General features: G+C 43.0%; 1 protein-coding gene and 1 long non-coding RNA gene across 2 annotated transcripts in view; one reads left to right on the plus strand and one right to left on the minus strand.

Annotated features, from left to right (window-relative positions):
- LOC137169611 (uncharacterized protein C14orf132-like) overlaps window positions 1–12,749 on the plus strand; it is a 64,058-nt gene that overhangs the window by 18,104 nt on the left and 33,205 nt on the right. The window lies entirely within an intron of this gene.
- On the minus strand, window positions 5,819–8,407 carry LOC137169067 (uncharacterized). Its single transcript, XR_010924395.1, has 2 exons — window positions 6,923–8,407; window positions 5,819–6,227 (listed from the first exon to the last, which is right to left on the minus strand). It is a non-coding gene; the product is annotated as an uncharacterized lncRNA (long non-coding RNA).

Here is a 12,749-nt window from a genome sequence, read left to right on the forward strand (position 1 = left end):
CAGCTGCTTTACTCCAAACAATTTTACTGCATGAACCGGGACTGTATGTGTGATCTTTTGGATTTGTAGAAGAACACAAAACATTAATTAACATTAGATCCAGATAATTTGCTAATGAAGTTAGGCTGCTGTGTCTTGTGCGTAAATGCACACAGCATCTCTCTCAATGGGACGTTTCTGGTGCGGTCTGACGCTGCAGGTATTTAATAAAATCAAACAGTTTTTTGGGGAGGGGGTGTTTAATAGTCAGCACCCCTGCACATCCAATTGAAATCAGGTTCTCAGGGCTCTGGGTTCACCCACCAATTTATCTGCCATTTATGAACCACATTCACAACCAAATTTGTATGTATTTCCCTGCACAGCCAAGAATGGAATGTCAATCATCACAGTGGTTGTTTTTTTGTGAGCTTATCGGTACTGAAGCAACAATGGCTGTAGACTATAATAAGCCTCCTGCCCCATACCCACTTGACCTACGCCCTCCTTCCCCCCTCACCCCTCCTCAAATGCGAGTATAGTCAACAACTGGGCTGGTGGTAAAATATGGTTAAAATTAATTTTCATTCATTTAACAATTTGATATTTAAAATCTGATTACACAAATGTGTTGACCAACCCCTTAAACTCCTCAGTGTACTCTCAATTCAGTATTTACAACTTCCAATTCTAGGAAAACACTAATATTAAAAAAAACAAAACTGTACCATGCAGCTTGATACAAATGGGCACCACAGTTGTAGTTCTTCTTTCACCCAGACAGGCAGACAGCTGTGTCCCGTGCAGAGCAGTGTCATATGTGCAGACTTGTAGAGTAGAGGCAACAGGTCATGGCAAGATCTCAAGGCAAGGTGTGGTGTTATATGATACGATTTGATACTAAGTGTCAGAAGATAAGAGACACAGAAATGCATCACCCAAAAAACCCTTTCAGCATTCTCATATATGTAGCCCTTCTTTTTGACACACACTCACAGCAGTGGAAATGAACTTGTGGAACATGATGACAGTAAATCCACTCTTCAGATGGGGCTGTAAGGGTGCAGGGTAGGGATGAATAATAAGAGCAATAAAGTTCTTTGATCATTTAAACTGAAGAGATGTGCTTAGAGAGAAGGAGAGAGCAGACATCATGTGTTACCTTTCTCCAAAGTGTGAATGGCTTTTCAAAATACAGGCACAATCACAGTCTTCTACTGCTGAGAGCCTTCACTAGAGCAACTTCTAATGAAGTGCCTTGCTCAACAACACGTCAGCATTGTTGCTTTGACAAGAGAGAATAATTCAGTTTCCTGAGTATCATCAAGTTCTGCTTTTCAAGCTGCAGACAAACTGACTGCATCATCCTCTCATCTGTTTGTAGGGGCCGGTTCATCACATTTATATCACACGTTTACATATTGTCCTGCTTTTTGGCATCATGAGGGCTATCTGGCTACATGATGATAATGAAAATGCTGAGTGTTACTTCCTCTCACACCAGACCTGATCCTAGCCCATTTCCACATAGTATTAACCTGTGATCTGCTATTGTATATCTGATCTGATTCATGACAATGCATGTTAATGCAGGTGTAAATGACCACATTCTTCAGAGAAAATCACAAGTTGAAAGGTTACCTAACTTCACCTCTTCACGACAACTCAAGCAACTTGCCAAAAAGCTGCATAAGTCTCTTCCACAAAGGAAAGAGAAGTACAGCCCATACAGCACTGTTATTTCAGTGTTGGACACATAATTCAAATGTGAATTTCACCTGCCATCAAGTTGTTTGAACCGCTTATTTATGGTCTCATGTTCTGTCAGCATGAACTCACCTACAAGGTAAGCATAGTGGAGCAGAAGTGGAGTGCATCTCAAAGTTATTGACATTTTTTTGTTTTAATGAGAAACAAACTTGATGCAATCCTTTTTAAGTGCAGAGCTGACATACTCTGACATGACTATTATTGCAAGTAAAACTGACACCTACTTTGCAAGCAAAACTAACACCAACACAATCACAAACAACTGTTTGTTAGTAGAAAGGCACTGCTTTAAGCTTTGTAGGATTACTGTTGATATCTGTCCTGGTGCAGGCAGCCAACACACACACACTCTCCTGGACCTGTTTTCCTTTGAGCTGATCCACTGCTCCAGCTGCTCCATGGTGATTTTCACAGTAGGTCGGTCATATAGTACCACTTTGATCCAGGTTGAAATTTTGTTCAGACATATAACTTTATTCCTGACTTTTCGTCATACACCAAAATTTCACTTTGTTCAATACTTTGGGCCACGGGTGGACAATATTTCCTTCAAGTAATCTCATGATAATGCAGGGTATTTTTGCAACAACAGAATTCACATTAATGATCTTATGATCAGTTTAGGCTGTGTTCACATTAGAGCCCTTAATACTCAACTCCAACCTTTTATAGTCCCCTAAAATGTGTCTCATATCCAGATTGTATCTAGATATGAATTTAACCTGATTACATTTACACCTGGTGTTAATATGTGTCCCCAGTGTCCACATTGAGATCCGATGGTTCTGTCGAGCTCAAACAACCAAACGTCACATATTCTTCTAGTTTGCGCAGGTCCAAAAAAAGAAGATGGTTGCCATCCATGAAGCAACACTATTGTATGAACTTTTGCTTCCTTTTCAAAGCGGAGGAAAAGCCGACACTTGGTCTTATCCTGACTCCATCACGAGTGTCTATCTTTTTTGCTGCTTTCTTGCTAGTAGCTTATCTTGCTAACTGGCTAATGGCTGCTACCTTGCTGGTTTGGAACAGTCGTGCGTGATTACGTGTTTCCACCCATGTAGTTGTTGTACGTGGATTGACAACGCAATAGCATTTACACTTTTGTTCAATGTGGTCACAATGTGTCCCTGACCACCTCCGGAGGTGGTTTGGCCGATCAGATCACAATCCGTTCTTAATGCGTCTTGGGTGCATTTACACCTGTACTTTCATGTGATCAAGCACTATCTGATTGCAATCTGATCACCCAAAATGCATTTTAATGCAAGGTGTAAAGTGGGTCTTAGTCAGATCTGATTTTCTTGTGTTGATGGTTCACATTCATGTTTGTAAAGGACATGTATCCGGCTCCAGTGTGAACACTGCTGAGGTCCTGCCACACATTAGCAGATTTAACTGAAATGTGAGCCGCATGTGTACAAGAATGACAACAACATCAAATCATAAACATTGATGGCATGGCTGTGCTAGCATTTGGTTATGAGTTATAAGTTCCTTTCAGTTTGGCTTGAATAGAAGCTTCTCCATAAATGTCTAACAAATTTGAAACTTCCTCGTCTCTCCATTGATCCTTGTCACTGTCGTTGCTCTCCTTCATGTTTATATATACTGAGTGTGAGGTGCCGATACTGAATGATGATGACAGGTAATATGTGCAGAGAAGTTAAAAAAGACAGAAAAGACAGAAAAAAAACCACATGAATTCTGATCTGAGCATTCTGACAGTGGTTGCATAGCACAGCCAGAGATCAAATATGAATCAGATCTAGGATGACATATGCAAGTGGCCCCAACCTGAAATGAAAAAGTCAGATTTGGTTTGGTCACACTTCTGAGAAAAAAATCTGATCTGAGTCACTTGGAGTCAAAAAAATTGGATTTGGCATGTAATGTGAATGTAGCCTTAGTTACTTCATGACAGCATATGTGGCTTTTGCTATGTGATTGAGCACCTCTGCTCTTTCTCTCTGAAGACTCATATTATTGAAACTTTTCCACTTTACTGAAGTCCTTCTCTATAGCCGATCCAGCAGCAATGTCACTGAATTTCAGCTTGTTCCTGCAGTGAGTAGCCATGATATCAACATGTCACAATATAGATGATATCATGATTCAGCAAACTTTTTATCATATTAAAAATGATAAACATCAGCATAATACCATTGTCATTGTGAGCTTGTTAGCATACTAACTACCACCATTGTTACAATTATTTCATCAAAACTGCTAATAAGCAAAAAACAAACATTGGTATCTACAGCTTCACTGTGCAGCTAGTGTGGCTGTAGATTCTTAGTCTTGTTTTTTCCCCTAAGGAACCACTTTGCAAACCAATGTGACAGCAAATATCAGATCGGATGAGTACTGTTGACCCAGTGAGACACAAGAAACTGTATGAGGTGATGTTATACAGCAGAACCTGAAAGCTGTATTTTGTTCTACCTCAGTGAAAAAAGACAGCACAGTAAAGATGCTTACAGGCCTCACTTAAAAAGAATGGATAAGAGAGAAAATGAAAGTGGCAGTGCATCGCAGGCAGGAATGTCACAAAGTGAATGAGTCATCCAGTGAGCCAGCAGGGTTCTCACTCTGAGAGCATCTCAAAGAGACAAGTCGGGGCAGCCTGTCAGCCTACTTAATGGATACACTGCACAAGAGCCTGAAAACATCAGGCATTTTAGACTTCTATCCACACATGGTCAGGTGATCAAATGAGACAGTAATATGTAATGCAGTCTCATCAGGTGGACCAAGAGGTTTTGAAGTTTTAATCAGCAGGGAACTTTGCTTGAGCAGTTGCAGCATTTACAAAGAGCCTAAACTGTACATACATTGCACTGCCACATTCACAGCTGTACTGCTCTGGCTCCCGCAGCCTCACAGTCACACACATACTCTCTCTCTTTCTCTCTCTCTCTCTCGACCACTCACTCACTACACACACAACTTACGCACTGAGCTATCCCTTAAAGGAGCTACGCTACGTCTAGAACATTACAGTAAATTAATTAATGTTGCCTTAATATCAGCATAGGAAAAACCAATCGTTGATCATCCCTTCAATCATTGATATATGATCCGATCGCCAATCAGAACAAGCCTAGTTGCTACCAACGTACTGTACATTTTTCATTACACTGTGTGACAGACTCTTCTGTCACTAGCATTGACTAGAATCAGTGAGAGTAGCCAGGAAGTATGCTAAGGCCAGTCTAGTGGGTGCACACACTTGATCGGTCTAATATTTTACATCAAACAATATCCTGAGCTATATATTATCTTCTTTTCTTGTTCACATCACCAAATAAGAGTCACAAACATTTAATTTTCCTTAATTGCTTTCTGTAATTTAACATTAGTTCAATATATGTCACTTGCATCCCTTCCTTGCGTCTTAGCTCCTCCCAGTGAAGATGTGAGAGAGAGATGCGAGGACAGAAGAATTTAATTCACCAAATAAGATGTCCTCGCCGCTCACTCCAGCATCATTTTGAGGAGATGACAACTATTCATGATGCACAGCACCTTAACTGTCAAATATGTAAAAGTCGGCTATCAATATGTAGAAATTATTAACAGTTTAAACTCTAAAGTGTAAACTTAAAATTCATGTACAATTAAATAACACTTTAAACTGTTAATACTTTCTACATAGTGATAGCTGGAAGGAAAACACCCAATAACTGCTCCAGTTTTTATCATTTGATTATAGATCTATAGAAGCGTCTAGCTGTCACAGAATAAGACACAAATTTAAACCTGACTTTACTGACCTTACTGAAAGAACAGAACTGACATAAAGGCACAATAAAAGCAGTTGTAGCCTGCAGAATATGTTTGAATAAAATGTTGCTTATTTAGTTTGTGAAGTCTGATGTACTTTTCAGGCTCAGGATGATTATATAGGAGACACACAACTGTGTGACGTCATTGTAACCCTTGTTACGATGTAATAACAGAGCACAGGTAAGTAATAGTCAATAGTAATAACTGGACCAGTAACAGAAGACACTAAGCTTTTAAGAGCCAATATTTTGAACATCAATAATGACACAGACTACAATGGTTTGTATGTTTGTGGCCACTTGTTATTTCAAGCTGAAAGTCAACATGTAATACAACAGCTTTTTTTGGAAAGAACAATGTATGAAAAATAACAAACTAAAATAATAAAGCCGGCAAAATAAAACAAAAGATACCCTTTGTTCCCAAAGTTAGTCCTTATTGCGTTGGGGCCCTTTTTCTGACCAATTGTCAGTGTATCACTGTCTATTTTAGTCCTACCGCACGGTCCGTGAGAAAGGAGAAACCAAGGAACCCTGCACGCATCTCAGGTTCAATACCAGTGGTTCGGTTCGGCTCGCCACCCAGTTCACACTGGGAATCTCGGTCTAGGGATCTGAAGCCTTGCAGGAGTCCAGCAGGAAGTACTGGCTGCGTCCCCTTTTCCTTTATGGTATCACCAAAAACCTGACCTAGAGACAGGCCAGATGAGATCCGAATATCTCATTACATTCATACTGTCTGCATAAATCATGTTCATTTTCTAATCTCCCATGAATTATTACCAATTAATAATAATATTTTGTATTAATTAGTTCAAAACATGTTCTCAAAAAGGTTTAGTTGTACAACAAAAATATATCTTTAGTTCCAAGTGTTCATTTGTAGTTGTGTAACTATAAATACATTCAAAGTGCTTCTTATAATCATGTTCAAATACACAGTAATAACCATCTACAAATACTCAAAATTATGTGGTTACACAAGTAACTGACAAAAGTACATTTCACAAAAATAAAGTAAAATACTGTGGAGTACCCCTTTAATTTGGTCAAAATTGCATCAAATGCAGTAAACATTAATAGTAACATGAGGCATTAAGGCTTAACGTGCTTAATTGTCTCTCCTTGCACCGGTAACAGTGAGAGATTGCACTAAATATTAACCTCTTTAATTACCATAAACATAAAATAAACATAAATTGCACGTAACACCAAATAATCATGCCAGCTAAGTGGCTAGGCTCAAGTTAACACGCTATTAGCATCGCAAAACACAGTCTCAGATAGAGCACTATTAGCACCTTTTAATGGCTATCAGCGCCAATTCACATAAATATCAGCTGCCTTACAGTCATCTTAACAGGTTTTATAGTGTTTTCACTCACCGCTGAGTCAAAGTATGAACGAGGTTTACAGCATTTCACCTCGGCAGACCCGCGAAAATCATCCGGCCTCTCACGCTGCTTTACAATCTTAAATGCAACAGTATGGCGGTCAGCAGCTGTTTAACATCATCTAGAATTAATATTACTTCGTTTAGAAGATCATTTTTAGTTCTTACCCAACGGATGGCAAAAGATTTTATTTTCTCTATGTCCCATCAGCACTTGAGGTAGCCAGCATAGGTTGTTTTTTAAAACAGGAAGTTATAACAGGAAGCGGAACTGCAGCTGATCACCTGGGACTAGTGGGGTTCATTGATTTGTTATTTGGGGATCTTGTCATACTGAGCCCTTCACTGCTGCTTGGAAAATACAATGTTGGCTGTGTTTCTCCCTTTATGCACATAGTTTCATGATTTTAAACAACTTTCAACAGATGTAGTCATTTATATGAGTTATTTGAATGATATTTACTCCAAATGTTATTTCTATACCAACACTTTTTAAATAGTTCTTATTATTATTTTCTTAATGTATATAATCACCCTAAATTAATTATTTGTTTGTTTCAAAATAAAATGAATTGTTTTCAAGGATTTTAACGACTTTTCAATGAATTATTAACTTCTCAATTAAGATGAATTATTTTAAAGGGATAATTCTAATATTACAGGGTGTCATTTTAAAGCCTGGGCTACACTCTCCCCTCCTGAACTCATGTACGTCCCTGTACATGGCAGCGATCAAATATGTTTTATCTGAGAGGGCAGGACAGGGGAATGTAGGGAGTCTTCAGCTTCACTCAAAGCACCTGCTAGTGCTGTGGTCAGTCCATGAAAGAACGATTTAACCACTGTGACAAAGGGGTTTCCAAGTTCAGCATAATCAAGTCGCCTTGACGGTTGGCGATTCCTCTCTGATCTTCTGACAGAGGTATCTGTTCCTGTTCGTCTCTCCGTCTCCTCTTTAGTTGCTGTCTCTATTTCATCCGACCCATCCTCTCCTTTCTCCTCTTCACTCTCTGACATGTCAGAGAGCACTGGAAGCTGTTCATTCCAGATGTCATCAACATTATCAGGTAAGTTTTCTTTTTCCCCAAGGCATACACTTTCGGGTTGGTCTGTTTCATGTATTTGTTCGGTTAGAATTACTCTTTCAGTTGATAGGTACTCAGTGTCACCCTGACGGCTGGTAGGTTTGTCAAGTGTCAGGGGATTGTCTGGTGTACAATCGGACATATCAGGTTGTTTGTCAATTTCGGGAGTGCAATCAGCATTCTGAGCATTCACTAGGCTCTCGACAGAACATACATCTGGAGGTTCAGTATGCTGTGTATCTTGTTCGTTAGACATAGGTGGATCAGGCGGTACTGGGCTCTCATGCACTGCAGGGACCTGAGCTTTTGGGGGTTGGTTGAAACAGTAGACTGGAATGAGCTCATCGTCCTCCTCCTCCGAGGAACGATCGGCATCTACAGCAGGATTTGCACGAGTTACTGGTCTACGCTTTGCAGGCTGCTGAACAGGTTCGATTCTTTCCTCTGTAGGTAAGTATCCACACGGGAGGAGTAAGTCTCTATGCAGTGTCCTTAAAGGACCATCCTTGTTTTCGGGTTTAACCGTATAGACAGGAAGGGTGCCTGCTCTGCTCACCACTACATGGACAATCGACTCCCATTTGTCTGAGATCTTATGCTTCCCTCGGATGCGGACATTCCTGATCAGTACTCGGTCTCCAGCTTCCAAGTCTGAAGCAGTCACGCGCCTGTCAAACCGTGTTTTGTTCTTGTGTGCTGTCTTTGCAGCATTATCCATGGCTATTTTGTAGCTTTCCTCGAGCCGTGACTTAAGGTTTTGCACATAGTCGGAATGTGATGTGTGTTGGCTGCCACACACTGGTAATCCAAATGCCAGATCAACCGGCAGGCGAGGCTGGCGCCCGAACATTAATTCGTATGGTGTGAAACCTGTCACGTCATTCCTGGTGCAGTTATAAGCGTGGACCAGGGGTTTTACAAAATCACGCCAACGAGACTTCTCTTGGTTCTGAAGGGTGCCTAGCATGTCTAGTAAGGTGCGATTAAATCGCTCAACAGGGTTGCCCCTAGGGTGGTATGGGGTTGTCCTTACTTTTTGTATGCCAGCCACTTGACAGAGCTCTTTTATCATGCGAGATTCGAAATCTGGCCCCTGGTCGCTATGTAGCTTTTCCGGCATGCCGTAGTGCACCATAAAGTTCTCCCACAGACACTTTGCCACTGTGCGTGCCTTCTGGTTAGGTGTAGGAATGGCAACCGCAAATTTGGTAAAGTGATCCGTGATCACAAGGATGTCTTTGGTCCCACTTTTATCAGGTTCAAGAGAGAGAAAGTCCATACAAAGGAGTTCAAGGGGCCTAGTGGTGTTAATATTGACCAAGGGCGCCGCTCTCTCAGGTGGTGCCTTCCTCCGCACGCATCTGCCACATGTCCTCACCTTCCTCTCCACATCCACAGCCATCCTCGGCCAGTAGAATCGGGACCTTACGAGATCCATTGTACGGTCCACTCCCATGTGACCCATATGGTCATGCAGGCTGGTCAGAACTGTGTCACGGAGCTCAGCTGGGAGCACAAGTTGGTAGGTTGTTTTGGGACCCTCTTGACGACGTCTGTACAAGACATTATTCAAGAGCTCAAGGCGATTTAGCTCTCGGAGCAGGAGTGGGAGGTCAGGGAGGTGATTCCGCAAGGTGGGGGGTGGTGTGTCCCCATACTCGATTTGGGAAATGACATGCCTTATACATTGGTCTGCCCGTTGTTTATCTATCAGCTCTGCTTCAGATAGATGGGGGATGACTGGCAATCCTCCGAATTGACCCTCTTGCTCATAGCTGTCGGGCACAGCATTAGCAGAGATGGCAAGACATTCAACTAGGGCAACATTATCAGTGCTACTTTCATCATCATTGACACTGTAGATGAGCTGCCTTTCACAGATGGCTTGCACGACTGCTTGATCGACTGCGTCAATGTTTTCTGGATCAGAGAGGTGATCTCGGGTGAACTGGAGAATGCGTTCCCTCTCCTTCTGGGATTTGAGGTCATTCTCCAACTTTCCATGCGGCCTACGGGACAAGCCGTCCGCATCACCGTTCTGCTTTCCAGGCCGGTAAAGAAGTTTGAATGAGAATGTGGACAGCGCTGCCAGCCATCTATAGCTTGTCGCATCCAGTTTTGCTGAGGTCAGTATATAAGTCAGTGGGTTGTTATCAGTAAGAACGGTGAAATGGTTACCATATAGGTAATCGCTGAACTTTTCGGTGACTGACCACTTTAGCGCTAAGAATTCTAATTTATGCGCTGGGTAGCGACTTTCACTACAGGACAGCCCTCTGCTCGCGTAGCCAATAACTCGGAGCTGACCCTCTTGCTCCTGATACAGGACAGCACCAAGCCCGGTGGTACTGGCGTCAGTGTGGAGCATATAGGGCTTCTGGGGATCCGCAAAACCCAGCACAGGTGCGGTGGTAAGTTTGCTAATGACGGTCTCGAATGCTTGCTGGCAAGCAGGGGACCATAGTTCCCCAAAGAGCTCCTTTGGATTATGGTACTGTTCTGATTTCTGTTTCATCTTCGCCTTCTTTTGAGAAGGTGGGTAACCCGAAGTTAGATCATGGAGGGGCTTCACGATACTGGAATAACCTTTAACAAACCTCCTATAGTACCCAACAAACCCAAGGAAGGATCTTAATTCTTGCAAGTTCTGGGGAATTGGCCAAGTCTTAAGGGCAGAGATCTTCTCTGGATCGGTTTGTACTCCATTCCTGGACACCACATGGCCAAGGTAACGGACTGACGTCTGAAAGAAGACACACTTTTCCGGGGACAGTTTCAGACCAAACTCTTTGAGACGAGAGAGCACCTTTATCAACTTCTCCTCATGTTCCTCTAGGGTTCTGGAGAACACAATCAAGTCGTCGAGGAAGACCAACACATCCTTTAAATGCATGTCTCCCATGCACTTTTCCATTAATCTTTGAAATGTGCTCGGAGCATTCATCACTCCCTGAGGCATGCGATTGAACTCCCAAAACCCGAGAGGGCACACAAAAGCAGTTTTTGGTTTGTCTGCCTCCTCAACCTCTATCTGATAGAACCCTGATTTTAAATCGAGGACAGAGAACCACTGGGAGCCATTGAGAGCACAGAAGGTGTCCTCGAGTTTGGGGAGAGAATATGCATCCTTAATGGTCTGGAGATTGAGACGCCTGTAATCTATGCACAAGCGGACCTGGCCATTTTTTTTCCTGACCACCACAATTGGTGATGAGAATGGTGACTCCGACTCTCTGATGACTCCTGCATCAAGAAGCTCTTGGATGTGTTTCCGAACTGCTTCAAGGTCTTGCGGGTGGATTGGTCGAGGGCGCAGTTTGAAGGGAGTTTCATCCGAGAGCTTTATGTGGTGCGTTACCTTATCTGTTCGGCCAAAGTCCGAGTCGTGTTGCGCAAACACGTCAGGCATGTTGTTGAGTTGCCGAGTGATGCGTTCTTTCCACTCAGGTGGGACTGGGGACTCGCCAAAGTTAAAGCTTAGAGCAGGCCTTTGGGAGAGCTTTGTCTCTGGTGACCCTTGGAGTGGCTCAGGTGCCTTGGCCACACTGTGCTCCTTTAACAATATGGTCTGGTAAGTACAGATCTGTGCTATTGTGCACTTTGCAGGAATGGCAATATCATGATCAGACTCATTACAGATCACAACTGGTAGCTTATTGGGCCGCCGCTGGGGAAGATCAATCAGGGCAGCTTTAACAAGCAAACCACCTGGCAAGGAGGATGAAGATGGATGTTCGATAAGAACGGACTTCTCACTCTGGAACCCGTTCATTGGAGCAACTCCTTCCAGTACAACAGTTTCACCAGCTGGAATGATTTGGGAGCTCTTCCCATGTAGCCTCACTACACCGCAGGGCTCGATGTCGTTTGCCCGCTTGTGTCTCACCTCAAGTACTTTAAGGACTGCTCTGTAACCATGCGGGGTAGGCTGATGTGTCATTCCAGTTTTGGAATAGATGTCATAGAGCACATCAAGGGTATTAGTGCCTATAAGCACAAGGGGCTCTGTGACGGCTTCAAAGTCAGGTATGACTAGGGCAAGTGTGTTTACATCAACTGATGCCCCCACAAGTTCTTTTGGGAAAGTTACAGCCAACTCAACATAGCCCAAATAGGGGACGGACTGCCCCGCTGCTCCCTCTACCTCTAGGAGGTTGAATAATGGCTTGATCTCTTGCTCTGAAAGATGTTGTCTGTAGAACGACTGAGGAATGGTTGTTACTTGTGAACCTGTGTCAAGCAGGCAGTTGACTGCTTCGTCTTTTATGGTCACTCGAGCTGTACTCTTGGTGCCAACCAACCGCTTGGGAAGCCGGAAAGGTGGGTTTCGATACACATGTTCCAGGCTAGAACAGGATTGGGCTTTGACTCTTGCAGCTGGGGGTTTGTTTACATCTGGGGGACGTTGTTGACTCTCCTCAGCCCCTGTTTGTCCCGCAACAGGGCCTGTTACTCGTTTAAAGGCGGGCTGGGACCATTTTGTGTTTCCCACCTGTGCTGCTTTTCCTCAAACTGCTTCCTCTTTTCAGCTACTAAAGCTGGGTTTGCTGTGCTGGTGCAAGATGGAGCAATGTGTCCATCTTCCCCGCAGTTGAAGCAGTACCCGGGTTTGGGTTTGTTTGCCGGGTTCTTTTTGATCGGTTCTCGCATGTCTGTCTTGGCATCATCTGGCCCTGATACTCTACTCTGAAACTTCCCAGCTGCTCCCTTGTTGCCACCCCCCTTTGTCCTTTT

The sequence above is a fragment of the Thunnus thynnus genome, chromosome 18 (genome assembly GCF_963924715.1).
Source record: "Thunnus thynnus chromosome 18, fThuThy2.1, whole genome shotgun sequence".
Lineage (NCBI taxonomy): Eukaryota > Metazoa > Chordata > Actinopteri > Scombriformes > Scombridae > Thunnus > Thunnus thynnus.